We start from the raw sequence: 14808 nt of genomic DNA, 5'->3' as shown, positions 1-14808 counted from the left end.
TGTGCATGCATTTCCTTTATTTCTTGACAGCGAGGGAGTGGGTTTGAAGTTCAGTGAAAGAAACTGAGTGTCCATTTAGATTGGACCAAATCACTGATATGCACTTTGCAGAACAGAACACAATTCTTTCCTTTTTTTTCCAGTAGCCCGCAAGTTTTGAGCAAAACCAGATTTAGAGTGTGAACTTCAAAAAGAATTTCCTGGAATGCTCGCTAATATGATTGCTTGCTAGTACATGAGAGAAATAGACAACTGCTGTGTTAAAACTGAACACAGCACAGCAGATAAATGTATACCAATTCACTTATCTGGATGACCTGAGCAGCATAGAAAATAATGAATGGGAAATAATATGTGAACTGCAGCGGGGTGTTGCAGGCACAGACTGGCCTCACTCACACTGCCATATGTATGAAGGACTCCTCTGTATGTGCTGATTGGGCCAGGTTACCCCCTCAGATAGTCAAGCTCTTTGCAAGTATACCCATATGTGTGGATGTCACCTGATCTTCATCTTATACCTTTCACTTATATTATGGACCTGACACTTCTTGTTGTATGTGGGTTTGGTACAAAAATCTAGATGAACTGCTGAAAATTGTTTACAAGTATGATTCTGACCTCTCCCCATGAGTTCATTCTATGTACCGTGTCATCAGTACAAGTGGTTACTGTTACACAAATAGGTTGACCAACCTATTAAGATGTTCTCTTCCTACAATCTCATGGAATAGTCACCTCTTTTCATATGTACCTACCCGGACCCTGAGATCATCTTCTGAGGCCCTCCTTTGTGTGCCTCCTCCACAAAAGGTCTGGAGGGTGGCAACACGAGAACAAGACTTTTCTGCAATGGCTCCCCATCTGAGGCATGCTCTCCCCAGGGAGGTTTGCCTGGTGCCTTCATTATGCACCTTTAGATGTCAGGCAAAAACATTCCTCTTTAACCAGGCCTTTAGTTGATTTGATTGACATCCTATGCCCTTTTAAAATGGGGGGGGGGTTATTGGGTTGTTGTTTTATTTTGATTATGTACTTTGTGGTTTTATATTCTGATTTTTTCCTGTGAACTGCCCTGAGACCTGCAGGTATAGGGCAGTATATAAAATAATAATAATAATAATAATAATAATAATAATAATAATAATAATAATAATAATAATAATGGGATTGTAGAAAGATCTGGGGGAAATTTAACAACTGCTTTGTGGATAGCAAAGCTCAACTAGAGATACCAGGCCAACTTCAAAACTGAGACTGCTTCCAAACATCCTTCTTTGTCACTTGACTGGTACAAGTTCCCCTTTATTTACAGAGAACTTGAAGCTGGAAAGGGCAGAGTAGATTACTAGAGTATAGGCAGTGTTCAATTGATCAAAACTGACCAACTGAAGCAAATAACCTTTTAATCAAGCTTCGTCAGGGTAGCAATGGAGGAAACCTTCTCTGCTGCAGCTCCTTTCCTACACAGTGCCAGTGATAGGTTGTTCCAGTTGGTAAATCCAGGATGCAACATTTTACCACCATATATAAAAGATAGGCATCCAAGAACAGCAATACAACTTTTCTATACATAGCAGGTGGGCAGGTGGGGATGTCTCTGTCCCCTTAAACACTGTAGCTATATCACAGTGCTTTGTGCCTGCTAAGAGAGTCCATAGGACCGGATAGTTTATAGCCCTCTTCAGACATTCCCTCCCAAATGCAATTCAATCTGAGAAGAGTGGGTTGTGCTTCTTCACCCCACCTCCTCTGACTCTCCCCTGACCAGGTCAAGCTCACCGCATGTTAGGAGGGTAACACCTGCAAGTGAAAATCCTTCTTTACTCATCACCCAGTTTGGAACCCTGGAAGATCAGGTTCTAAGTCACACAGGGAAATTACACAAGTGCAACAGATCCTTGCTGCAGACATTTGTTCTCCAACTGGGGGAGGGCAGCAAAGAAAGTGACGGTAATGCAACAGAGGGAGATTTCGCCACTCTCTCTGTCATCCCAGGAGGGGCGTAACATCTGAAGAAGACATGTGCCTTCCTCAGTGCTGATTGAAAACCCAAGAGAGCATCCACAAATACTTGATTCAAGAAAACTGCTGACTCTTAGGAAGCCCACCTGGAGGTTTGACAATAAGACTTTGGTAGTGTCTTCGTGGGCATGCTGAAAGGCTGTTGCAACTAGGGCAAGATTATGGCAGCACAGATTTTGCCTGAACACACAAGAGGCACAAGCTGGTTTTGAATAGTGGGTAATCATATTATTTTCAAGTGGAATGATCCCAATTCAGCTTTGAAGTATCCCTGCTTACAAGAGCTGGAGAAACATGGGAACGAAACACTGTTGGTTAATTAAATCCAATGCTGCCAGTATTTATTTGGGCGATTTCCCCTGTCTTGTAATTTATGAATGGGTAGCTTAAAAACCACTTTCCAGAGTCATACATTTCTTGAATGGCTCCCTATTTATTGCAAATTGGTTGTGCCTGTACAGCTGTGGGTAAGCAATGAAGCACATGCTTAAGCAATAACAGAGCTGAAAAACCAACTCAAGTACAAGTGGTATAGCTTGTTTATGTGTATGTGAAAATATCCATTCTTTCTAAATTCTTACATTTCATTATGCTGTGTTGGGAATCATGGTGCAGATAAGAGCTAATTACATTTTATATTTCTTTTTTCAAGCCCACCAAATATTCAAGTGAATGGTGTGTCAATTATTTATCTGCACAAGGCAGAGTGAGAGTGTTTTTCAGTGCTACCGAAATCTTTCAGTGTTGTTGAGATCACTAGAAGCAATATATTCTGTCTGCCATAATCAGTGGAACGAGTTAGCAGAACAGGCAGGTTTGGGGCTAGATGTTCAGCGCTTCATTTTTGCTCAAAGGCATAAGCAGTTTAATAACTTAATTTTTGTTCATGTTTTCTGTTTATCATGGGGGGGGGGGACATGCTGAGGTGAGATTAACTCTGTCATTGCTAGGTATTTTCAAAGCCACAAAAGAATGGTCTAATATTAGGTAGCTTTATTCTTCTTAGTGTAATTTTCATCAGAACTGTGCATTACATTTTCTGGCCTCTCCTTTGATATAGGAAAGATCTCATAATTTAAGCTCTGTTTTTCAGATAACCAGTAAATCATGCAGATATTATGTGTCAGGAGAAGCTGACATCTAGCCTATGGGTGGGCAGAGCAATCAATTTCTAGTCTTTGTTAATTCATAAATCTTTTCCATCCAATTTTTGCATTAATTTGTGTGTGTTCATATTTAAATAAATACTTTCTCTCAAAGTACAGATGTCCCAAAATACACATTTTGTAGTTTGTTTTGAGCCAAGAAGTGTGTTATGAAATTTGGAGAAGTGTAAAATTGAAAAACTTCCATTCCCATCAGCCCCAGCCACCAAAAACAATGGGCAGGGATGATGAGAGTTGCAGCCTGAAACATCCGGAGGGCACCAGCTTGTGGAAGTTGATCTATGTTGTTAAATCTATGCAATATGGGAAGGTAAATTACTCTCTCAGTAAAGGACATTTCCTGCCTATCCGCCCACATCCAAATATTCATAGGTTCAGTCAGTATGTACAGTGGTACCTCAGGTTACATACGCTTCAGGTTACAGACTCCGCTAACCCAGAAATAGTGCTTCGGGTTAAGAACTTTGCTTCAGGATGAGAACAGAAATCGTGCTCCAGCGGTGCGGCAGCAGCAGGAGGCCCATTAGCTAAAGTGGTGCTTCAGGTTAAGAACAGTTTCAGGTTAAGAACGGACCTCCGGAACGAATGAAGTACTTAACCTGAGGTACCACTGTACTAATTTTAGAAAAGCCTTCATTCAAAACTCATCCACCCATTTTACAGCTTTCCCACTTTTTCTCAGATATTTCCACATATCACAATGATTTTCCAATATTCCCAAATATCTTCCAATCAGAAAGTCATTTCTAATTGCAGAATGAAAAATGTTTTGAAATTGCATAAATTCCATTAGCTTGTCATTGTATTACTGAATTAAAAGAAATTCAAACTAGTGCTTAAACTGAAGGGCCTATTAGACACCCACAGTTCACTAGAATGCATTCCACCATTTTCATCGTACAAAAGCTGAAAACGCACCGTTAACATATCTCCCCTGTGATAAATCACGTTCAGTTTTCTTTTCCCTCTAAAGAGTGGTGCATTTTAAAGTCACAATGGCTTGTTTAATTATTAATTTCTTTATAAAAGTCCCCAAAAGCTGAAGGTATAAAATTATTCAGTATGTTCCATAAATACTGCTGTCATTGCTTTGAAACTTTAGATCATTTGCTCTCCAGGGCCACTTGCTTGTCTTGCAAAAATCTTGGCAACTCCATGCAGATCTATGATACCTGATGCTAAAAATAAAAGCCATAATGTTGGTATGTATAGCCGGCTTTTAACAGCACAGAATAAAGAAAGACGTATGTGTAAGTGCATACAGAGGCAATATGTAGGATGTAGGCTGATTCTAGGCAATGCCAGCCCTTTCCCATGAAGGGAACTGTTGCAGGGCACAATCCACCAAGTAGTTCCCCTGCACAAGTCAAGCTGACATGAAGGGGGGAAGTGTAAAAGCAAATTCTGCTTGTTCTGTTCCCATTCATCTCTTGGGCCTTTACAGGAAAGCTTTACAGCGGACTTAGTATATACAAATCTTATTAGCTTTAATAAGAACATTCTGAACCAAATCATAAGAGCCTTCTGAACCAAATCAGCATCCTGTTCCCCACAGAGACCAGTCAGAGTTACTTCCACCAAACTACAAAAAGCTGGGTTGGGGGGACCTGTGGCCCCTCCAGATGCTGTTGGACTATACCTCCTATCATCTCTGATCCTTGGCCAGGCTGGCTGGGACAATGAGAATTGCAGCACAACAATATATGGAGGGTCACAGATTCCCCATTCCAAGTACAAAGGCAATGGCTCTCCCACACTGTTAGCCCTCTGGGAACTAGCATTTAGAAGTATTATTAACTTCAGGTTCCACTTCAGTTACTATGGCTAATGGCCCTTAGTAGACATATCCTTCCTGAATTTATTTACACACACCTCTTGTCAAGCTATGACATAGACTGCAGCCAGTGTCCAGTTGTGGCACAGATAGGCCAGAGGAAGAAGCTGTGGTTGAAGGATCAGACTCTGGTGAAGACAGTTGTGAAGCAACAGAGGTAAAACATGTGGTCAAGGATGGACTGACAGACATATTCCAGATTCAGCCAGCAAGTCTAAGACAATATCTACCCCATACGTTTAAAGCACTGTTGTACTGTCTTGAGATCTTGTGATGAGGGGTGTCAAATAAATCTAAAAAATAATAATAATACTTTAACAGTCCCCAAAGAATTGTGGGAACTGTGGTTTGTTACGGATGGTGAGACTTGCTAGTTCCTCTCACAGAGCTACAATTTACTGAGTGATCTAGCCATCAATTTGTTACGATATTGAAGCAATGCAGCCAGGAGCTGCTGGTAGCTTGAAAGCAAAACATAATGGGAATGTTGGGACAGTCCGTGGGAAACCGAGGGACAGTCTATTCACAGTGCGAAGCACCAGAATTAGCTCAGAGTTTAATATGAGCTCTTCCTCTTGTTCCTGTACAGGAAGTGCAGGAAGTGTTGTGGTTTTTTTTACTGCTGGAGTTTGAAGAGAGCAGTCATGTTTTTTGTAACGCTGCAAAGACAGAAATAAAGGCATGTAAATATGTTTCTGTCTATCTCTTTCCCCTGCCAGGGGGGGGGGGGCAGGAAAGAGGGGTGTGTTCTTCTCACACTGAGAAGGATCGCCTATCGCAACCTAGCCTGGATCTTGCTGGGGAATGCAGACAGGGAGGTCAACAGGAGATCCCTCTTCCTAGGGAACTCAATGAGACAATTTACTAAGACTGAGAAATCAGGCCTGGAGCCAGACTTTGATGGGTTCTTCAGATCTCCTGATCCAGCTGAATTGAAGAGCTGTAGTACCCTCTCTCTCACACTGTGATAAGCGATGACGTAGCACAGATTGGGCCAGTAGCTCATTCAGCCTCTACAGTAAAACTCTTGGGTCCTGCTGTTTGAGCCCGTTAAAAGTCATCTAAGTCAAAGGCTATCACTACATCTTGAGGCAGTAAATTCCATAGATTAATTATATGCTGAGCCTGAATGAAGAAGTACTTTATTTTTTATCAGCCCTGGATCTATTTGAGAGATCGACTTAGAATAGATAGTCTGTTGACAATGACAGCAGCAGCATGTTAGGGCCAAAATAGTGTAGCATCATTCTGCAGTATACACTAGCAGTGAGTCCGAATCATCAGACTTTATTTCTTTATTTCTTTAGAATGTTTCTAAACAGCTTGATCAAAAAACTCTCCAAGTGGTATACAAAAAAAAAGGCAGCTAAAACACAGTTAAAATCTGCAAGCCAATTAAAAATCAAACATACATAAAAACCATCGGCATTAAAGCAACGATTAGCTAAATCACACTTTTAGGACCAAATCTGGGTTCAACTGAGGGTAAACCCATTAAAATGATTAAGTTAGATCCTAATATTTCAATGAGTCTACTCTGAGCAAAGCATAGTCAAATACCACCCTAAATTAGATATCTGGGTATGATTGCCAAGACAAAAAAGTTTTTAGCAAGCATCTAAAATATATGCAGCAAGTATGCCTGTCTAATTGGAAAGGATAACGCTGATGATTTAGCAGTCCAACTCTGTGCAAGCAGGTTTCAGTTCACTTGGTTTCCTGTCTTTCTGGCTGATTTACGACTAGACTATTCTGTTTGACCAAATCACAGGAAAATATAAAACCTCAGTTTTCCTTGCTCTTCTGAGCAATGCCATATTCGCGGAAAGTAACTTAAGGCACGGCTTTGTCCGTGTCCTAATATTTGTACTGGCAATGAGATCAAATTCATTGCTTAATATCTTCAGGAGTCAAAACGTTTTATTTACTCAGACAATATATTTATGGCAACAAAATCAGATGGGATTGTAAGACTACATATTTCCGTCACAGTGCACTGGCTAAAAGCCTTCAGGTTTCTGGTAAGCATTAAAATAATGTTTTATCTTCTCCAAGTTTGGACTTTGGGGGATTCACTGTAGAATCTTGGCTCTTAATAAAATAGTAAAATGTAAACAAACACCATGGGGCCACTAAAGCTGCAAGCATTGTGTTTCACTGCTGTCATACTGTTTCTGCTGTCACATTCCATCCATCTTTTCTTCCCTGTACTTACTTGCATATTGCTTGTTTATGTCGTCCATTGAAATTGCAAACCCTTGTGCTACTGTTTCTCCCCAAAGCCCAGAGCGCAACTTCCACTGACTTCAAAAACCTATGAATTTGACCTTGAATGACTAGACCCTGGAACCTACTCTCCCTTGCATAGCAGCATGACATGATAAAAGGATGCATCTACAGTTGGTGTAGAGGGACACGGCTGGTGCTGTGGGTTAAACCACAGAGCCAAGGACTTGCCGATCAGAAGGTCGGCGGTTCGAATCCCCGCGATGGAGTGAGCTCCTGTTGCTCGGTCCCTGCTCCTGCCAACCTAGCAATTCGAAAGCATGTCAAAGTGAAAGTAAATAGCTACCATTCCAGTGGGAAGGTAAACGGCGTTTCTGTGCGCTGCTCTAGTTCGCCAGAAGCGGTTTAGTCATGCTGGCCACATGACCCGGAAGCTGTACGCCGGCTGCCTCGGCCAATAAAGCGAGATGAGCGCCGCAACCCCAGAGTCGGCCACGACTGGACCTAATGGTCAGGGGTCCCTTTACCTTTACCTTTACTGTTGGCATAAGGCAGCGATGGGGAGCCTCAGGCCCAGGGACCAAATGTGTTCCTTCAACCCTCTCTATCTGGCCCTCAGGATTCTCCCCAGATCACAGCCACACCCTTCTGCAGCCCTGCTTCACGTGTGACCCCAGGAAGATTATCTAGAAAGGAATGTGTCCCTGAGGCTGAAAGGGGTCCTTCAGTCCTGGCACAGAGGGACATTTTGCTACAGCTACAACCGTTGAACAAGGGGTGAGGTTTTGTTTTGTTTTTGTTTTTAAAGATCAACATTAAAACAGGAACAAATACAACAGTTCTTAAAACAACAATCAGGACACCATTCTTATACAGACCATAATTTTTAAAATGCTTTAGCTTTCCCTAGAAGGACAACAGAGAGGAACCCATCTTAATTTCTCTGTGGAGGGCATTCCAGAGTTCTGTGGTCACAACAGAGAAGGCCGTGTCCCTAATGTTCACCAACCTAATTGCTCTTACCAGTGGGCCAGAGAGCATCTGTGGGCAGTTCTAGAACTCACTGCACAATATGGGTTGGGGACAATGGACAAATGTCAGGAGGATTGATCAATCAAAGCCTTTGAGCCGTGATGACTACCTTCATGTTATCAGATGCTAGACACCAACATCATGAAGTAGCTGTGAGCTTCATGCCTTGCTTCAGCACTGGCTTTAGTGTGGTGCAGGTGGTTCCAAGCAGAGAGGGTGCAAAACTGAGAGGATCCATAATTGAGAAGATCCATTAGGGAGTGCCAAATTTTGGGTTCACACAGGGTGCCATATTACAAAAGATTACCAAAATCTGCCCTGGCTTCCTTGAGAACTCTATCAGGACAGGCTACTGACAGAGACAGAATGCTACACTAGACAGACTTAGCAGCTCAAATCAGGTACAAATCAGCTAGGGACTAAAATGAAATAAGACTCTGTGAGAAAATGAGAAAGAATTTATAAGCAGACCTATCTAGCCAGTTTGATTGGGCTGGTTCATGTCCCACCCAGGAATTTACCCAGCCTGGGAATTTGAATGACTCTTATTATCAAAATTCAAGGTTAAACTGAAGCATGTTTGGCAGGTGGAGTCTCATGTGCTTTCTCTAACACAGTGGATCTAAATAGTTTTGACAAAGCCAAATCAAAGCAATGCTGATTCCTGCAGCAGCTCGAAGCCACATTTCGAAAAGAACCATTACCTATGGAAATCAATGCGGTACTGCAGCACTCTTTCTCTTATGCACTTTGATTAAATTGAATTGTAGTCTCAAAATGTTGTTGCTTTTTTTTTTTAATTCAGCGGATGCCATCTGCTTGTTTCCAATCGTTGCAGTGCATTTTGTACAGACTCTGCATACTGCATAGCAAAAACTGCTCGATGAGGCAATTTAAACAGGTGGAACTCTTGCAATACATTGAAAGACTGATAGCATGCTGCTGGGGCATTGGGTGCCCAGATTTGGTGATAAGTCTTCCTATCTCTTGTAGGCTGGTAACTTAATTTACTTGAGGTGATTTACAGTTCTAATCTGAAAACACTGCATTTAAGTATATTAACCTTTTCACAGTAACTGGCTCCAAGTCCTCCTACAATGATAACTGAGGAAGTGTATTGTCTAGGAGTGCCAAACTTTTTGAACCTGTATGTGTCCATTTCAAATCTCACCTCAGCCCTATTCAGAAGAAGAAGAAGAAGAGTTTGGATTTGATATCCCGCCTTTCACTCCCTTTAAGGAGTCTCAAAGCGGCTAACATTCTCCTTTCCCTTCCTCCCCCACAACAAACACTCTGTGAGGTGAATGGGGCTGAGAGACTTCAAAGAAGTGTGACTAGCCCAAGGTCACCCAGCAGCTGCATGTGGAGGAGCGGAGACGCGAACCTGGTTCCCCAGATTACGAGTCCACTGCTCTTAACCACTACACCACACTGGCTCTCACTTCTTTGGTGATCACTCGTAGCCAAGTAAGATTGTCTTCCATAAACACGGTTTTAAGAATGAGTCCATAAGTGACTGTGGAGTCCAATTTTGGATCCACACGTTCTTCCACAGTGGGGACATTGGTTTCCGGGCGGGAGCTGATCACGGTGTGGATTTGCCAAGCATGTCTTCCTCTTAGCACGTTTCTCCCTTGCGTCCTGAGTTCGAATGTCTTTAAAGCCCATGACACCTTTGGTAAAGGCTGTTCTCCAACTGGAGTGCTCGCAGGCTAGTGTTTCCCAATTGTTGGTGTTTATACTACTTTTTTTTTAGATTTGCCTTGAGGCTGTCTTTAAGCCTCTTTTGTTTACCACCAGCATTACACTTTCCATTTTTAAGTTCAGAATAGGCTTCAGCTCCACATCTGCATTATGGGAATAAATGGTTGCCTTACCTTACAAGATTGTTGCACAGACGACTTAGATGACATGCAGGAAAAGATTTCTTGGTTTACGAGTAGAGAAGCAAGTGGTGGATTTGGCTCAAGGGTTTTGTTTGGCCCTCAGACTTTAAACTGCTTTTCCAGAAATGATTATTTTAACTTCCAGCTAATCACAAATACTTGGTAACTTTTTTTAAAAATGAACTACATTAGGTTTTCTTTCATAAGATTGCACTGCAGCTTTCAATTGCACTTTGGATTTAACAATGTTGCAGAATTTGTAGTAACCTAAAGATTTTGTTCTTCATTATATACCTCTTTTTATTAGATTATTAATTAATGCTAATTTTCTACTCTGGGCATTCTACCTAAAAGAACACATTATATGCCATATCTCCTTACTTAAATTTCATTTCTCTCTGAATTATCTTGAAACACAATAGTATACTTTTTTATCTGTTTATTTTTGCATCATTAAAGACATGAATATTGATCTGTTTGGAGCACAGCACATGCTTTGGTTTTAAAAATAAGGTCATTAGAGTCATTAAGTTCTAATGTTAAGCAGATCGGTTCCAGACTTTTTGCTACAGGAAATCACGCTGTTATCTCTGGGGATGGTGTAGCTCAGTGTAACAATGTTGGCTGGTGCCCTAAAGAAAGTTAATAAGTTATGTGTTAAAAGCTTTGTGGAGAACTGAAATGAAAAGTAACCAGTCAGCTGTATGATGTGCTGATGAAAGAATCAGTCAGATACTAGGGATATATTGATTGTGGGCTCAGTATATATTAAAAATGTATAGTTCGGAATGGGTGGGCATGAAGAGACATTCCCACATATTAAATTCCAGGGTCCTAGAATCCTCCAACCTTTCTTTCCAAGCTGGGAAAGTGCTAACAAGGCTTTGGGAAGGAGAGTGGAGGGCTCTAGAACCCTAGAGCAGTCATGCATTCTTTCTAAAGTCAGGCACCTTACTTACCCAGCTTTGGGAAGGCAGCACGAAGCCTGCAGGGGAGAACGTCAAATGTTGCTGAGGGCCACAAAAAAAGTCTTGAGGGCCGCATCCTTGGGCCACAAGTTGGACCACCCTCTTCTAGAACATCCATAACTAGTGCTGCCAAAAACTTAGCCAGGAAATCAAACCAACCGTCCAGAGACCTTGAGCATTCAACAGAAATTTACATTTCTCTGTCAGGAAAAAAAAAATCTGAAGTTTTCCTTCCCCTGTTTGCTCTTCTTTGCTGCTCTCTTGTAAGCAAGTAGAATTTAAATCAATAACATGCATTCACAGGTAAAATTGGTTTTAAATTTATTGCATAATATGGCTCAAATGTGACAAGGCAGAACACATCATAAATTTAAAAATCAGAACAAATTTGGGTGAGCATGCGCTTGGCCAGAAGGTGATTTAGATTTACCCCCCTCATTTGGGAAGAATTTCTATGGCAGCCAAATGCATCTACTGGGTATAATGCTGATGCAATGCAAAGCAGAAAGGTTTTGACAGATTGGGATATGTTCCCCACCCTTCCCCATTGCATACTGATATCTGTTGCAATTTACCACCTGTGCAACCAACATTTTATGAGTGTCTTGTGCACACCTTACCAGAATGAACTGACATCACACTGTTCTTAGAGGGGTGATCCTTTATGCCCCAGTTTGTAGTGAATTCAAATGTTTTATGGACCATATTTTACAGCCTTTGAATATATGAATGGAATGCCCCAAATGGCACCGGAACACCCAAGTGACTGCAAAGGAAATCAGGAAGTAAGGCAGCTTGTACATGCTCAAAGACACTCTTCTTTATTGTAACTTCAAACATTGTGAAGCACACTGAAAGAAGGAAGGTTCAAAAGCTGAGCCTCAGTGAGTCAAGGCTCACACTTGTTCTTGAAGCCAGGCCACACATTTGTTTAAAAATATTTGCGGGTGTTTTCTAATGGCTGCAATATGCAAAGCACCCACACCAGAAAACACAGTGCTAAGGAGATTGTTCCATCAGTGAAAGCAGTTCTATTTACCTGATGGAATGATCTCCCCGCTTCCCCCCGACACACACACACACACACACACACACACACACACACACACACACACACACACGAACGTTGTTTTGGGGAGGAGAGCGGGGAAAAGTCCCACTGCACTACTAAGAATCATTGCACTGGCTTCTGCTAGCACAATGACTTAGCTAAATATGTCTTTTACGAGTCACACCTCTTATTTTCTTAAATTTGCAACTTAGTATGTCATATTTTAAGGGACGCGGGTGGTGCTGTGGGTTAAACCACAGAGCCTAGGATTTGCTGATCAGAAGGTCGGCAGTTTGAATCCATGTGACGGGATGAGCTCCTGTTTCTCGGTCCCTGCTTCTGCCAACCTAGCACAGTGGTGCCTCGCAAGACGAAATTAATTCGTTCCGCAAGTTTTTTCTTCTTGCGAGTTTTTCGTCTTGCGATGCACGGTTTCCCATAGGAATGCATTGAAAATCAATTAATGCGTTCCTATGGAAACCGACTTCAGACCAGGTCCGGGGACAATCTGTCCCCCGACCTCTTCTGAAGGCTGGGGGGGGGGCGAAAGTCTTTGCTCCCCCCCCCCACGGCAGCATTTTAAAATCGCCCCGGACAGCGTACTTAGTATGTCATATTTTAAGGGACGCGGGTGGCGCTGTGGGTTAAACCACAGAGCCTAGGATTTGCTGATCAGAAGGTCGGCAGTTTGAATCCATGTGACGGGATGAGCTCCTGTTTCTCGGTCCCTGCTTCTGCCAACCTAGCACAGTGGTGCCTCGCAAGACGAAATTAATTCGTTCCGCAAGTTTTTTCTTCTTGCGAGTTTTTCGTCTTGCGATGCACGGTTTCCCATAGGAATGCATTGAAAATCAATTAATGCGTTCCTATGGAAACCGACTTCAGACCAGGTCCGGGGACAATCTGTCCCCCGACCTCTTCTGAAGGCTGGGGGGGGGCGAAAGTCTTTGCTCCCCCCCCCACGGCAGCATTTTAAAATCGCCCCGGACAGCGGAGGACAGCGGAGGCAGCCAGGGGGGACAAAGATTTTCGCCCCCGGACAGCCTTCAGAAGAGGTCCAGGCTGTCGGGGGGCGAAAATCTTTGTCCCCCCTGCCTGCCTGCCTTTAAAAGCTTTTAAAGGCAGGCAGGCAGGCAGGGGGACAAAGATTTTCGCCCCCCGACAGCCTTCAGAAGGCTGGGGGGCGAAAGTCTTTGCTCCCCCCCCCACGGCAGCATTTTAAAATCGCCCCGGACAGCGGAGGACTTCTCCGCTGTCCGGGGCGATTTAAAAGCCCTCCCGGGAAGGCAGCCAGGGGGGACAAAGAGGTCCAGGACCTCTTCTGAAGGCTGTCGGGGGGCGAAAATCTTTGTCCCCCCTGCCTGTCTGCCTTTAAAAGCCCTCCCGGGAGAGCGGAGAAACGCAGCGCGTTTCTCCGCTCCCCCGGGAGGGCTTTTAAAGGCAGGCAGGCAGGCAGGGGGGACAAAGATTTTCGCCCCCCGACAGCCTTCAGAAGGCTGGGGGGCGAAAGTCTTTGCTCCCCCCCCCCACGGCAGCATTTTAAAATCGCCCCGGACAGCGGGGGACTTCTCCGCTGTCCGGGGCGAATTTAAAATGCTGGCGGGCGGCAGCGAAGCCTTCGCTGCCGCCCGCCAGCATTTTAAAAAACCTCGGGACAAAGGAGAAGTCCCCCGCTGTCCCAGGGTTTTTTTAAATGTTGCTGGGCGGCAGCGCTGCCGCCCGCCAGCATTTTAAAATCGCCCCGGACAGCGGAGAAATCCTCCGCTGTCCCGGGGTTTTTAAAAAACCTCTCCGCCCCCCGCCAGGCTTCAGAGCAGCCTTCCGAAGCCTGGCGGCGGGAGGAGGTCCGAGGACAGTGGGCAAGACGCCCTGTCCCGGAGATTTCCCTATGGGCTTTCGTCTTGCGAAGGAAGCCCATAGGGAAATTCGTTTTGCGAAGCGTCTCCAAAACGGAAAAACCTTTCGTCTAGCGGGTTTTCCGTCTGGCGAGGCGTTCGTCTTGCGGGGTACCACTGCAGTTCCAAAGCACATCAAAGTGCAAGTAGATAAATAGGTACCGCTCCGGCGGGAGGGTAAATGGCCTCTCCGTGCACTGCTCTGGTTCGCCAGAAGCGGCTTAGTCATGCTGGCCACATGACCCGGAAGCTGTACACCGGCTCCCTCGGCCAATAAAGCGAGATGAGCACCGCAACCCCAGAGTCGGTCACGCCTGGACCTAATGGTCAGGGGTCCCTTTACCTTTACCTTTATGTCATATTTTGGTCCAATGTGAATAAAGTCAAACTGTGAAATTTGTCAAATGCTAAAAATAAGTGTCTATATATTTGACCCATTTTGCACTTGGGACCCAGGCAAAATGGCTCCCCGGTCCATCCCCTGGGTACATCTTTGCATGCAGAATGACCCAGATTCAATTACTGGGATCCATAGATGGGTTAAGTAAGACTCCCATCTCAAACCCTGCAGAGCCAGTGTGCCAGTCAGTGTAGACCAGGGGTAGAAAACCTTTTGTCCCTCCAGATCTTGTTGGTCTCTAATTCTCAGCAGACCCTGCCAGATGACCAGTGGTCATGGATGATCTTGAAGGCCACATGGGTGGACAATACTGAGATGGGCAAAT

The 14808-nt window shown here is 43.8% G+C and overlaps 1 long non-coding RNA gene across 1 annotated transcript in view; it reads left to right on the top strand.

Moving 5' to 3' along the window:
* The window catches only part of LOC310704814, a 63037-nt gene that overhangs the window by 20667 nt on the left and 27562 nt on the right, over nt 1-14808 (top strand). The window lies entirely within an intron of this gene.

The sequence above is a fragment of the Podarcis liolepis genome (assembly GCF_965112155.1).
Source record: "Podarcis liolepis genome assembly, chromosome: 4".
Taxonomy (NCBI): domain Eukaryota; kingdom Metazoa; phylum Chordata; class Lepidosauria; order Squamata; family Lacertidae; genus Podarcis; species Podarcis liolepis.
The sequence above is the reverse complement of the archived record's forward strand: the minus strand, read 5'-3'. Positions and strand labels throughout refer to the sequence as shown.